Consider the following 12358-nt stretch of genomic DNA (forward strand, 5'->3'; position numbering starts at 1 on the left):
CATTTTTGTAATTTTCTTTTAACTGTTTAAGTGTGAATATTAATTTTTGTCTCCTCGCTAACCAACACTTTCCCTAATGTTGCACTCACTGGAGTTGAAATATAAATTTTTATCCCTCCACTATCCAACACTTTCTCTACTGTTGTACTCACTGGAGTTGGAATAGTAATTTTTATACCTCCACTATCCAAAATGTTGTCTACTGTTGCACTCACTGGAGTGGGAATATTAATGTTCACCTCTCCGTTATCTAACACTTTCCCTACTGTTGCATTTCACTGGAGTGGAAATACATTTTTTACCCCTCTGCTATCCAACAGTTATTCTACTGTTGCATTCAGTGGAGTGGGATTAGTAATTTTTACCCCTGCACTATCCAACACTTTCCCTATTGTTACACTCTTTGTAGTGGGAATAGTAATTTTTTCCCTCTGCTATCCAACACTTTCCCTACTGTTGCTCTCACTGGAGTGGGAATAGTCATTTTTTCTCCTCCGCTATCGAACACTTTCCCTACTGTTGCACTCTTTGGAGTGGGACTAGCCATTTTTTCCTCTCCGCTATCCAACACTTTCCCTACTGTTGCACTCATTGGAGTTAGAATAGTACATTTAATTATTCAGCTATCTAACACTTTTCCTACTGTTGCACGGATTGTATTGGGAAATTTAAGTTTAAATATTATTTTATAGTTTAATGTTTTAAGTTAATATGGATTTTTTTATATTTTACATTTTTGAAATATATATATACATTATTTTTTATATAATTTTAAAGTTTTAAAATAAATTAAAGATAATAGTTTATTAATTACTTTAAAGTAAATATATATATATATATATATATATATATATATATTCAATGAAAAAACCAAAGGTTTCACACATGTTATAGTTAGCTGGACATTTCACTCGTAAAAAACCAATGAAATTCCCCCGTTATAGTTAGTTCAGCTAACTATAACTCGCGCGCCCGCAATGCACTACTGATGACGTCACATATTACATCACTCATGACATGGTCAGTGACATCACTCATGACATCACTGATGACATCTCAAATGGTAAAATTTATTAGCAATACATTTTTTCCTTTTTTTTATTTTTTTTTTAGTACGCGTACCGTAAGCTTACGGTAAGCGTACGGTTTACGCAATGTCCGTAATTTATCTACGCTGTTTGCGTATAGTTACGCAATTTGCGTAGCCGCGCGTACTCCGCGTGGGGCGCGTACCCGTGTACGCTACACGCGCACGTTACGCGGAAGTGTCGGGGAGTGACTGTTATGCGCATGCGCGCAAGCGCGTGTCTTTTTTACGCACATGCGTACTTTTGCCGTAAGCGTACCGTAAGCGTACGGTAGGTCATGTGATCATGAAACACAACTTTTGATTGGTTGAAACTACTTTCAGTTCTAGAACTCTCCTACACCACACCCATTCCCCTCATTTCTGCTTGTGATCCCTTAGGAGAAGGAGCTGGGTTGTCTTTGTGATACGATGGCAGAACAGCAGAGCTCTTCTGAGAGGGAGGCTAGCAGCACTACCTTGAGGCAGAGAGCGAGGAAACAAAAGACCTCTTACGTATGGGAGTATTTTACTTTTCCAGAAGGCCAGCAAAAGGTAAATGCACCCTTAGTGACTTGCAAGCTGTGTAAGCGTGTACTTTCAAGAGGTAATCCTGACAGGAAGTATTCCTTTGGGAATCACACCATGATGAGACACCTTAAGGATGTACACAGAAGGACACATGCTCGACTTACTGAAGGTAACCCTTCAGTAAATCAACCAAGCACATCCACAGCAGCTCAGCCTGGACCATCATCTGCAGAGCCGAGTCCTTCTTCTGCAGGTCAGGTGAGCCCTTCATCTGTGGGGGGAGCATCTCCTTTTTCTGGTCCTCTGGAAATTAACCCTCGGTTTGCGAGGGTTGAAGTACGGTGCGCCCATTGTCACGATCTAATTACTTATAGGGAGACCAGTGTTTCCCTAGTGAACAGTAAAATAGATCAGCACACTTGTCGTACCGTCTAATATTCCCAATCTTTCTTTCCTCTGTCCCTGCATGAACACAACGGCTCTTTTAAGAGCCAACCTTACCTTTCATCTATTTTTTATATATTTTTTTAAAAACTTTTTTTTTTTTTTTTTTTTACCGTACGCGTAATTTTTTTTTTTTTTTTTTTAAAAACACTAAAAATCAATTATCACATTACAAGGTCCTTGAGAGACTACAATTAAAAACTGCAAATGTGATTGTAGAGAAGTGGAAAAAAGGGACCATGACATTATTGACTTACCATACCCACTCAAAAAAAGATTTATTCATTTAATTTATTTTTAATTGCTTTTAAAATGGTTATAGTTTTCGAAAATTTTCTATCTCAATCTGAAAAAAAAGAAAAAAGTATTAATATTTAATAAAACATTTAATAATACAGTACACATATTTACATATTTTTCAAAAAATATTTTTGCCTTTTTTTTGCTGTTTTCAGAAAATATTGCATTTCACTATAAATTGTGAAAGCAACTGCATTCATCATTTAACAGCAGGCAAAAAAAAATTAAAGATTGTTTTTAAAAAAGCCCAGAATCTCTTTTTTCATAAACATAACTTTAAAGAAATGCATAATATTCTAAAAAAATATCATCTAATATCTATACTTATTTCTTTAAAATACCGTCTGATATTTTTGTTTCAGAAGTATAATCACAATAATATATGTCAAATAACTCCACAATACATCTGGTTCCATTTCCTTTAGGCCAAATAGTAATTTTAAAATTCTTTTTTTGTTTAATTTCCAATGGTAATCCAATAAAAAACAAAAGTTTAAATTGTACAGATGTCACCGTTTCTCTGTAACATTTTGGTTTCCGAAAGATTAATTAATAATTAAATAAGTCCACAATAGAATTGTTTACTTTTCCGCATGGCCAAATAGTAATTTTAAAAATCTTTTTTGAAAAAATTTCCAATGGCAATCCAATAACATTCCAAAATTTAAATTGTGCAGATGTTACCGATTTTTTCTAAATTTTTGGTTTTCCAAAGTTTCCTTAAAAAATGGAAAAATTCCACATTACAATTGGTTACCTTTCCATTAGGCCAAATGATAATTTGTTAAATCTTTGTATTTGTAAATTCCAAATGGTAATCCAATAAAATGGTAAAATTGTTTTCTCCAGATGTTGTCAAATCTCTCTAAAATTTAGGTTTCAGGAAGATTAGATAGGAATTTGCTAAATCAAAAGGCAAACGTTGCTTAAAAATCAATTGGGAATCATTACACAGTGTCCAGCCTTTTTCACATTTAAGATAAACTGTGTAATGACCAGAAGTTACAGTAGGTCCATCATGGAAAATTATTGCAACTGTTACAAAAGTTTTTCCTGAAATTGATAATTGCTGTCCTGTAAACTTCTTTATTAAAGTATCCAATTTTGAACCATCAGCTCTACATCGTTGCATCATTAAAATTACATACTGTCTGTATTCCTTTAAAATGAATGTTGAAAACATGTCAGATTTACACTCACTGCATTGCATGCTATGATTAGCATCTTTAACTAATTTAGCAAAAGTGACGGTTTTACTCTCTGGCAATGTTAAATAAATAAACCTTTCAGAATCAACATTAGAGCCACATATATTATAACAGTTTTCACAACTATGTTCCCATTTATAAGAGAGACCAAATACATTTTCAATGTTAACCCCTTCTTCTTCCAGTACCTGAAGAAAATAAATCAAAAATTCCTGTGCGTCTTGCTGTACATTTTGAGAAAACTGTGTTCGTCCTGAACATACATCTAAAACTTTTCTAATTTCAGTAGCACTTTCTATTTGAGTTTTATCATTACTCAGCTTTTCAAAAAGGAGACTCAGCACAGTACAGAATCTTTTTCCCTGATTTACTATTATCTGCTCTTGCAAACTTTCCAGATAAAATGCAACATTCAGCACTACATTAGCGTAGCAGTTGACACCAGAGCTATTTTCAAAATAACATCCTACAACCTGTTCTTCATTTTCCTTATTCTTTTTGCTTGCAATTACATCACTCCTCTTTTTCTTCCTCCTCTCTACATCTTCATTACAGATATTCTCATTTCTCCTTTTAAGAGAAACTACACGTTTCTCCAACACAGGATACTGACCTAAATGAGGAGCATAGCTTCTTCTTAATCTATTATACTCCTTTACATAGTTTGTATCAGCACTAACTTTTGAATCATCAAAGTCTATCATGAATAAACCTGATAATGTTTTCACTCGTGACAAAGCAACATATGCCATACCTTCTTTGAACACAGTTGAACCAATGTTCACAAATGCACAATCTACAGTCAATCCTTGAGACTTGTGAATAGTTACAGCATATGCTAGAGAAAACGGAAACTGCTTCCTACGTACATATAAGTCTTTCACAAGCATGAAACGAACTGTACAACGACAAATATCTTTAACTTCTTCTATCTGATCAAATTTTATTTTTAAACATTCAATTCCATCTTTTTTCTGATAATTAATAAAACCCACAACTCTTCCCATAGCTCCATTAACTAAACCTTTTTCAACATCCAAATTTCTCCTTAAAAATACTCTACAGTTCATGCAAACATATAGATTTTTTTCTAATCCAGCTGTTTTGGAAATATTCTTCTCTAGTGAATCCAATTTATTTTTCAGTGTGCCTGTTAATGTGACAGTAATTCTTCCATCCTCAATTTTGTCCACTGCTTCCAATTTCCTGATATCTTCCTTTTCCAATTTCAAAAGCTCCTCATTGAATATTGAGCATTCATGTAGAGTTGGCATTAAGCAGATGACACTTTTGTTTTCTGCAATGTTCTTGTATATCTTCTCTGCAACTATTTCTTCCTTTGGAAATAAATTATGTAGCAGCCGAGTCTGTAATGCTTTTTTGCCAGCTTCTGTGAGTAGTCCAATCCTGATATCTTTCAGAATACTTCCATATTCTTCATCGTTTGCTTGCCTCATATTAGTTGTAAGTTTCTTGTACTCAAAGAAGGACCAAATATTTGTATTACCGATGCTTCCCAATGACTTCTTCGTGTCTTCATGTGTCACAGTATTAAACACTGGTTGTCCTTTAACTGGAGTAAGTTGCAAAAGATCTCCAAAAACTATGACGTGTTTTCCTCCAAATAACACGTCATAGTCTGACTTCAGAATTTGCTGCATTCTTAAATGCACAAAGGCAAGCATTAAGTTCGATACCATGCTCACCTCATCAATAATGAGAACTTGCATCTTCTTCAATACTCTTGAAACTTCCAAGCATGCTTCTCCAGTTAGCTTGTTGTATTGTATTTTGTTCTCATGCTCCACTGGTAACATTAGCAAACGATGTAAAGTGATTCCTTTTATGTTATATGCTGCTAACCCAGTTGGAGCAGTAACCACACAAGACAAAGTAGAATCCGTTTTTTGCTGTAGGTAGCTTCTGATGACTTTTATTAGGAAACTTTTTCCAGTTCCAGCTTGTCCGCTTACATACATCCTGATTGGATGAAATGATGTGCATGAGCACTCTTTTTTTTCATGTAGAAATCCGTGATCAATTTTGTTTCTGATCTCTTCATAAATTTGTTGCTGCTCTTGATTCAGTTGTCTTTCCAAATTTTGTAAGTCTATAAATTCTTCTTGAGCTTGATTCATAGCTGTTTCCACTTCATTCATGGCTATTGATGCTTCATTTTCAACGATTGGTTGTCCTAGGGGATCTTGACTGAGTGTTCCTGAACTTTGGCTGTCCTGAGAACTGTCTCTAGCTATTTCTGCTGCAATTGTAGTTTCCTGTTCAATTTCTTCATTTAACATTTGCAGATAAGTTGTGAATGTTCTGCATTGTATGCTGTCTTTGCAAGCATTAAATGAATCTTCATAGCTTTGAAATTCTCCCAGTAGTTCATCCTCTGTACGCCATGGTTTAAACAGCTGTAAAAGAGCCAAGTAGTAAAATTCCTTTTTGTCAGTAGTGTCGCAACTCAGCTTCCGGTGATTTATCAAACTTCCTTTTGTTTGCTTCACCAAACATCCTTCCTCACCAATGACTTTATATTTTCCATTGTTGATGTCTTCTGCGGCTTTCCGTGAATAAATATAGTTCTGCAGCACTTCATAGAGACACATGTTCTCCAGATGATGACTTCTCTTTCGGTAATATGTATCCAACATGTTTGATTTCAAAATATCTGTACTTTCTGGGTCATTCTCGGCCAAATATTCAGTTTCTCCAACAGATTTCAGTACCCGATTTCTCATTGCTGCAAGGCCTAAACTTGCCCAAATTATTCTTCTTGATTTTGAGTAGAGACTTGCAGAAGATAACCTATCTGAACATTCGTAGGATCCAATTTCTCGATGCGATAACATCTTCAAACTGAAACTGTACAGCTTCTTTCTGACAGTTTTCTCGTGAAAAATCTCTTCCCACATTTCCTTCAATTCTGTTTTTTCTGATTTCGTAATGTAAGACGTTACATATCGAGCAACAGCAATGGAATTGTCAGCTACATACTGTATATCCATGTTAGCGTTCCACATGGATAAAATCACTGAGTTGTAGTCATTTATATTTTTTGATTCTTCTTTTCTTTTAAGGTTGTAGGTATTCTTAGGTGATTTTCTTGTGATAGTATGTCTCACAGATGACATAAAACTGTTAACTCTTCCATTTGAAAGAACAGGTCTAGGAAATCCAAATCGACATTTAGTGTAGTATTTATCTTTGCTCTTGTATTTCCGTCGACAGTATTTTCCACACCGATGACTTTGGAAACGTAAAACTTGCTCCTTTAACTTTTTCTCTTCTGTGCTTTTTGGTATAGCACATGTTGCATATTCTTCAATGTAAGATAACACTGCTTCATCAGTATCTGTTCCAAACTTTGGGGCATCCTTGATCCACAACAGCATATGAATATGAGGAGCACCTCTTGCCTGGTACTCTTTTCTCCAAAAGAAATCCACTACTTCTCCTAGAGGTGGATTTTTTTTATTGCAGATGAAGGACATCATAGCCTCAAATCTATGATTGAAATATCTGCAAACATTAACCGGATCCAATGAGCACAGTTCTCCTGCTGTCTTGTATTCGATGTTTTTAATGTTTGAATTTGCCTCTCGTAGAAAATCCAGTAAATCATCCCAAGCGTACTCGGCACAGCTTAGGGTAAGAAACCATGTTGGAGTTCCTAAATTCCGTAACATGCATTTTAATTCACCATGGCGTCGGTACCAATATTCATTTGTCCCACGCTGACAAGCCATCAGATTGATCAGTTGTGTTTCCAAATGATCATCTCGGTGCTGCACTTTCTCCATAAAATCCTTAGCAGACACATTTTGTAAATGTACTCCACTTTTTAAAATGTGATTTACTGCATAAGACAGTGCAGACAAGTCACTTTCAAATAAAAGATGGAACAAATAAGGAATACTTTGTCGAAATCTGGGATCTTCAGCATATAGTCTTGTAGTCCGATACTCAGAACCTGGAATCTGTTCCGGACGTTCATCGTATCGTCCTCCTTTTCCTTTAGGAAACAGCTGGGGAAAACATCGAGCTTCCAAGCTCTCCTCCCATACACTCACGGGAGTTCCTTTTGCTTTCTTCATCTGAAATAGATCAATATTGTCTCCCATAACTTCTTTTGAATGAAGAGGATGTATTCTAAAATGTTCATAAATTTCTTCTTCCTTTGACTTGTCCACTTTTTCAATTTGTCCAGTTGGTGTTTCTGTGTCTTCTTGTAAATCTTCTTCTTCTTCTTCTTCTATATAAATTGATTCATACCATTTGTTATTCCTTTTCAAATACAAATTTGCTCTTTGTACTTTCCGTACATCTACCAGCTCCTGCCAAATCTTCTTATTCTTTGTAGGTACACCATTAACCAGAATAATTAATGGTTCAGTTTCCAAAGTATCCGCATCAATAGTTTCCATATTTTTTTTCAAATCCAAGGGCAAATACACCACTCTACCTTTTAAACCTCTCAGTAAATCTGAAGGAGGTAATTTACCAGTTTTGGGCTCCATACGTACTATGGTCTGGAACGGATGAACACATTGAATGAGTATAGACTCATATGTATTTAATTCAGAAAGTTCAGCAGGAATAGCATCCAATTGTAAATTATTATGTACAGCTCTGGTCGGCATTCTATTTTCCTCTAACTTGTTGTAACAGTATTTACAAATACGCTGAACTTCACCCAATTCAAAACAATTTTCAAGAAATATATAGGTGGCAAAATCCTTCCACTTATAATTATCTTCATTTTCACTCTTTCTGTAGAGATCAACATACCTGGTTTGTTTTCTATAATGAGTTCTGCGGCAACAAATACAAGTAATATTTGGTCTTTCATTAGAGATTATTGCAAATTTTGTTATGTGATCATTAAATGTCTTACTTACAGAGGGTTCTACATTTTCTTCCACTTCTTCCTCATTTACTGTGTCCTTCTCTGCACTGTTTTGTTCAGGACCAAAGTAACAAAACTGAATTTCATCAACAACCTTCTCTACATCTGATACCATTCCACGGAACAGAGCCCTATTCAATTCATCTAACTTTATTGCTGGACTTTTAGCAAAATACAACCGTCTCACAAACTTTCTCATTTCAGTATGATGAACAGCCAGCATCCTAAAATGATGGAAAACACTATTACACACTTTTCTAGATAGACAAGCCAGAGAATGACCCTGCAAACCAGTATTCTCTCTCACTCTGCATGGATCTAGACTTTGAAGCACCTTAATCTTCCGTTTCACACTTTTTTTGCTATATTCTCTTAGAAACTCAGAAAAATTAATCAATAGATTCCTGACGCACAGTGCAAATACTACTACAATTCCAAGTGTACACTGGGGCTTTAGGACGTCTCCCCATAGCCTCATCCGCCATCACTTGTACCTCATCTCTTGGAACCATTATCTCCTTCTCCATTATGCAACCATTTTTCACTTCATAAGCACGACCTCTGGTGTCAACTGCATGCAGCAAACTATTACTTTGAAAATAACTCTCTTCATTAAAAAAAGGTTCACTACTTGAACTATGCATCCATTTTCCTAAAAACACTTTACAAAAGTTTGTTCTGTTCACTACTCTTTTCCTTTTGCTATGTGATTTCAGTACATTAACCATTTTGTCTAATGTACGCATCCTATTCAAAATTAAAATGAATAGTTTCCTTTTTAATTCTAATGCCTTTGCTGCAATGGCTTCAATTTCTTTTTTTCTCTTATAAAACTTTGCCTTTTGCTTATATTTCTTCACATCCTTTATCAAATTTTACATAACTCTCCTCTGAAACATTTTTCTACGTATCTCTTTAAACGCTGTTTTTCTGTTTAAGTTTATCTTTTTAGTTGCAGAAGGTATATTTGCATTAACTAAATTCTCAATTTTTTCCTGTCCTTTTCGATTGAAATCATTCTTTCCAGTACAGACATTTTGTACATTTTTCCTTTTTTTGAATATGTTCCTTAGAAAATCTTTTGTTTGCTTACCAGAAGATTTTTTCTTCTTCCCAACATGAGCATCTTCAACTAACTTAGGTCCTCCAGTTGTCTTCAAATATAGGTTTTTTTGCTCTTTTTTTACTCTGGATTTTGTAGGCATCTTAAATTTTGTTCACTGCTCTTCAGCAATATCTGAAAAAAACTAAAAAAAAATTCCTTTATTTTATTTAAATATATTACTACATTTGTTTTCACATTAGTCACAAAACGAAATTTATTTGCCAATTTGAAAGCACACTTACTGCTCTTTTTTTTGGCAAGTGATAAACACTTTTACAGACTGACACATTATGAATCCACTTTTCAGATTTTTTAAAAAGCACATGTCCAAACTGCTTTTTCAGACCATCACCATTTGTAACCTGGGTGACTGCCTACACTCCAGCAAGGGCAACCAGCCTTAGTGATGCTGAATGTATTTGCATTACTGACTGAAACCTCAAATCCCACTCGCTTGTGAATACTGTGCATGATTCCACATGGTAAGCAGCTACCTGTGTGCTAAGAGTCAGCTTCTGCACCAAAAAAGGCTCCCCCTTTCCATCTAATGCAACTGTGAAATCACCAGAGCAATACGCAATAAATCTCTGCCTGTAATTCCTATTTGCACACAGAGTCATGTTTTCACATTAGTCACAAAACAAAATTTCTTTGCCAATTTGAAAGCACACTTACTGCTCTTTTTTTTGGCAAGTGATAAACACTTTTACAGACTGACACATTATGAATCCACTTTTCAGATTTTTTACAAAGCACATGTCCAAACTGCTTTTTCAGACCAGCATCATTTGTAACCTGGGTGTCTGCCTACACTCCAGCAAGGGCAACCAGCCTTAGTGATGCTGAATGTATTTGCATTACTGACTGAAACCTCAAACCCCACTCGCTTGTGAATACTGTGCATGATTCCACATGGTAAGCAGCTACCTGTGTGCTAAGAGTCTGCTTCTGCACCAAAAAATGGCTCCCCCTTTCCATCTAATGCAACTGTGAAATCACCAGAGCAATACGCAATAAATCTCTGCCTGTAATTCCTATTTGCACACAGAGTCATGTTTTCACATTAGTCACAAAACGAAATTTCTTTGCCAATTTGAAAGCACACTAACTGCTCTTTTTTTTGGCAAGTGATAAACACTTTTACAGACTGACACATTATGAATCCACTTTTCAGATTTTTAAAAAGCACATGTCCAAACTGCTTTTTCAGACCAGCACCATTTGTAACCTGGGTGTCTGCCTACACTCCAGCAAGGGCAACCAGCCTTAGTGATGCTGAATGTATTTGCATTACTGACTGAAACCTCAAACCCCACTCGCTTGTGAATACTGTGCATGATTCCACATGGTAAGTAGCTGGCTGTGTGCTAAGAGTCTGCTTCTGCACCAAAAAATGGCTCCCCCTTTCCATCTAATGCAACTGTGAAATCACCAGAGCAATACGCAATAAATCTCTGCCTGTAATTCCTATTTGGACACAGAGTCATGTTTTCACATTAGTCACAAAACGAAATTTCTTTGCCAATTTGAAAGCACACTTACTGCTCTTTTTTTTGGCAAGTAATAAACACTTTTACAGACTGACACATTATGAATCCACTTTTCAGATTTTTTACAAAGCACATGTCCAAACTTCTTTTTCAGACCAGCATCATTTGTAACCTGGGTGTCTGCCTACACTCCAGCAAGGGCAACCAGCCTTAGTGATGCTGAATGTATTTGCATTACTGACTGAAACCTCAAACCCCACTCGCTTGTGAATACTGTGCATGATTCCACATGGTAAGCAGCTACCTGTGTGCTAAGAGTCAGCTTCTGCACCAAAAAAAGGCTCCCCCTTTCCTTCTAATGCAACTGTGAAATCACCAGAGCAATACGCAATAAATCTTTGCCTGTAATTCCTATTTGCACACAGAGTCATGTTTTCACATTAGTCACAAAACGAAATTTCTTTGCCAATTTGAAAGCACACTTACTGCTCTTTTTTTTGGCAAGTAATAAACACTTTTACAGACTGACACATTATGAATCCACTTTTCAGATTTTTTACAAAGCACATGTCCAAACTGCTTTTTCAGACCAGCATCATTTGTAACCTGGGTGTCTGCCTACACTCCAGCAAGGGCAACCAGCCTTAGTGATGCTGAATGTATTTGCATTACTGACTGAAACCTCAAACCCCACTCGCTTGTGAATACTGTGCATGATTCCACATGGTAAGCAGCTACCTGTGTGCTAAGAGTCTGCTTCTGCACCAAAAAATGTCTCCCCCTTTCCATCTAATGCAACTGTGAAATCACCAGAGCAATACGCAATAAATCTCTGCCTGTAATTCCTATTTGCACACAGAGTCATGTTTTCACATTAGTCACAAAACGAAATTTCTTTGCCAATTTGAAAGCACACTTACTGCTCTTTTTTTTGGCAAGTAATAAACACTTTTACAGACTGACACATTATGAATCCACTTTTCAGATTTTTTACAAAGCACATGTCCAAACTGCTTTTTCAGACCAGCATCATTTGTAACCTGGGTGTCTGCCTACACTCCAGCAAGGGCAACCAGCCTTAGTGATGCTGAATGTATTTGCATTACTGACTGAAACCTCAAACCCCACTCGCTTGTGAATACTGTGCATGATTCCACATGGTAAGCAGCTACCTGTGTGCTAAGAGTCTGCTTCTGCACCAAAAAAAGGCTCCCCCTTTCCATCTAATGCAGCTGTGAAATCACCAGAGCAATACGCAATAAATCTTTGCCTGTAATTCCTATTTGCACACAGAGTCATGTT

This window comes from Triturus cristatus, chromosome 10, assembly GCF_964204655.1.
Source record: "Triturus cristatus chromosome 10, aTriCri1.1, whole genome shotgun sequence".
Taxonomy (NCBI): Eukaryota; Metazoa; Chordata; class Amphibia; order Caudata; family Salamandridae; genus Triturus; species Triturus cristatus.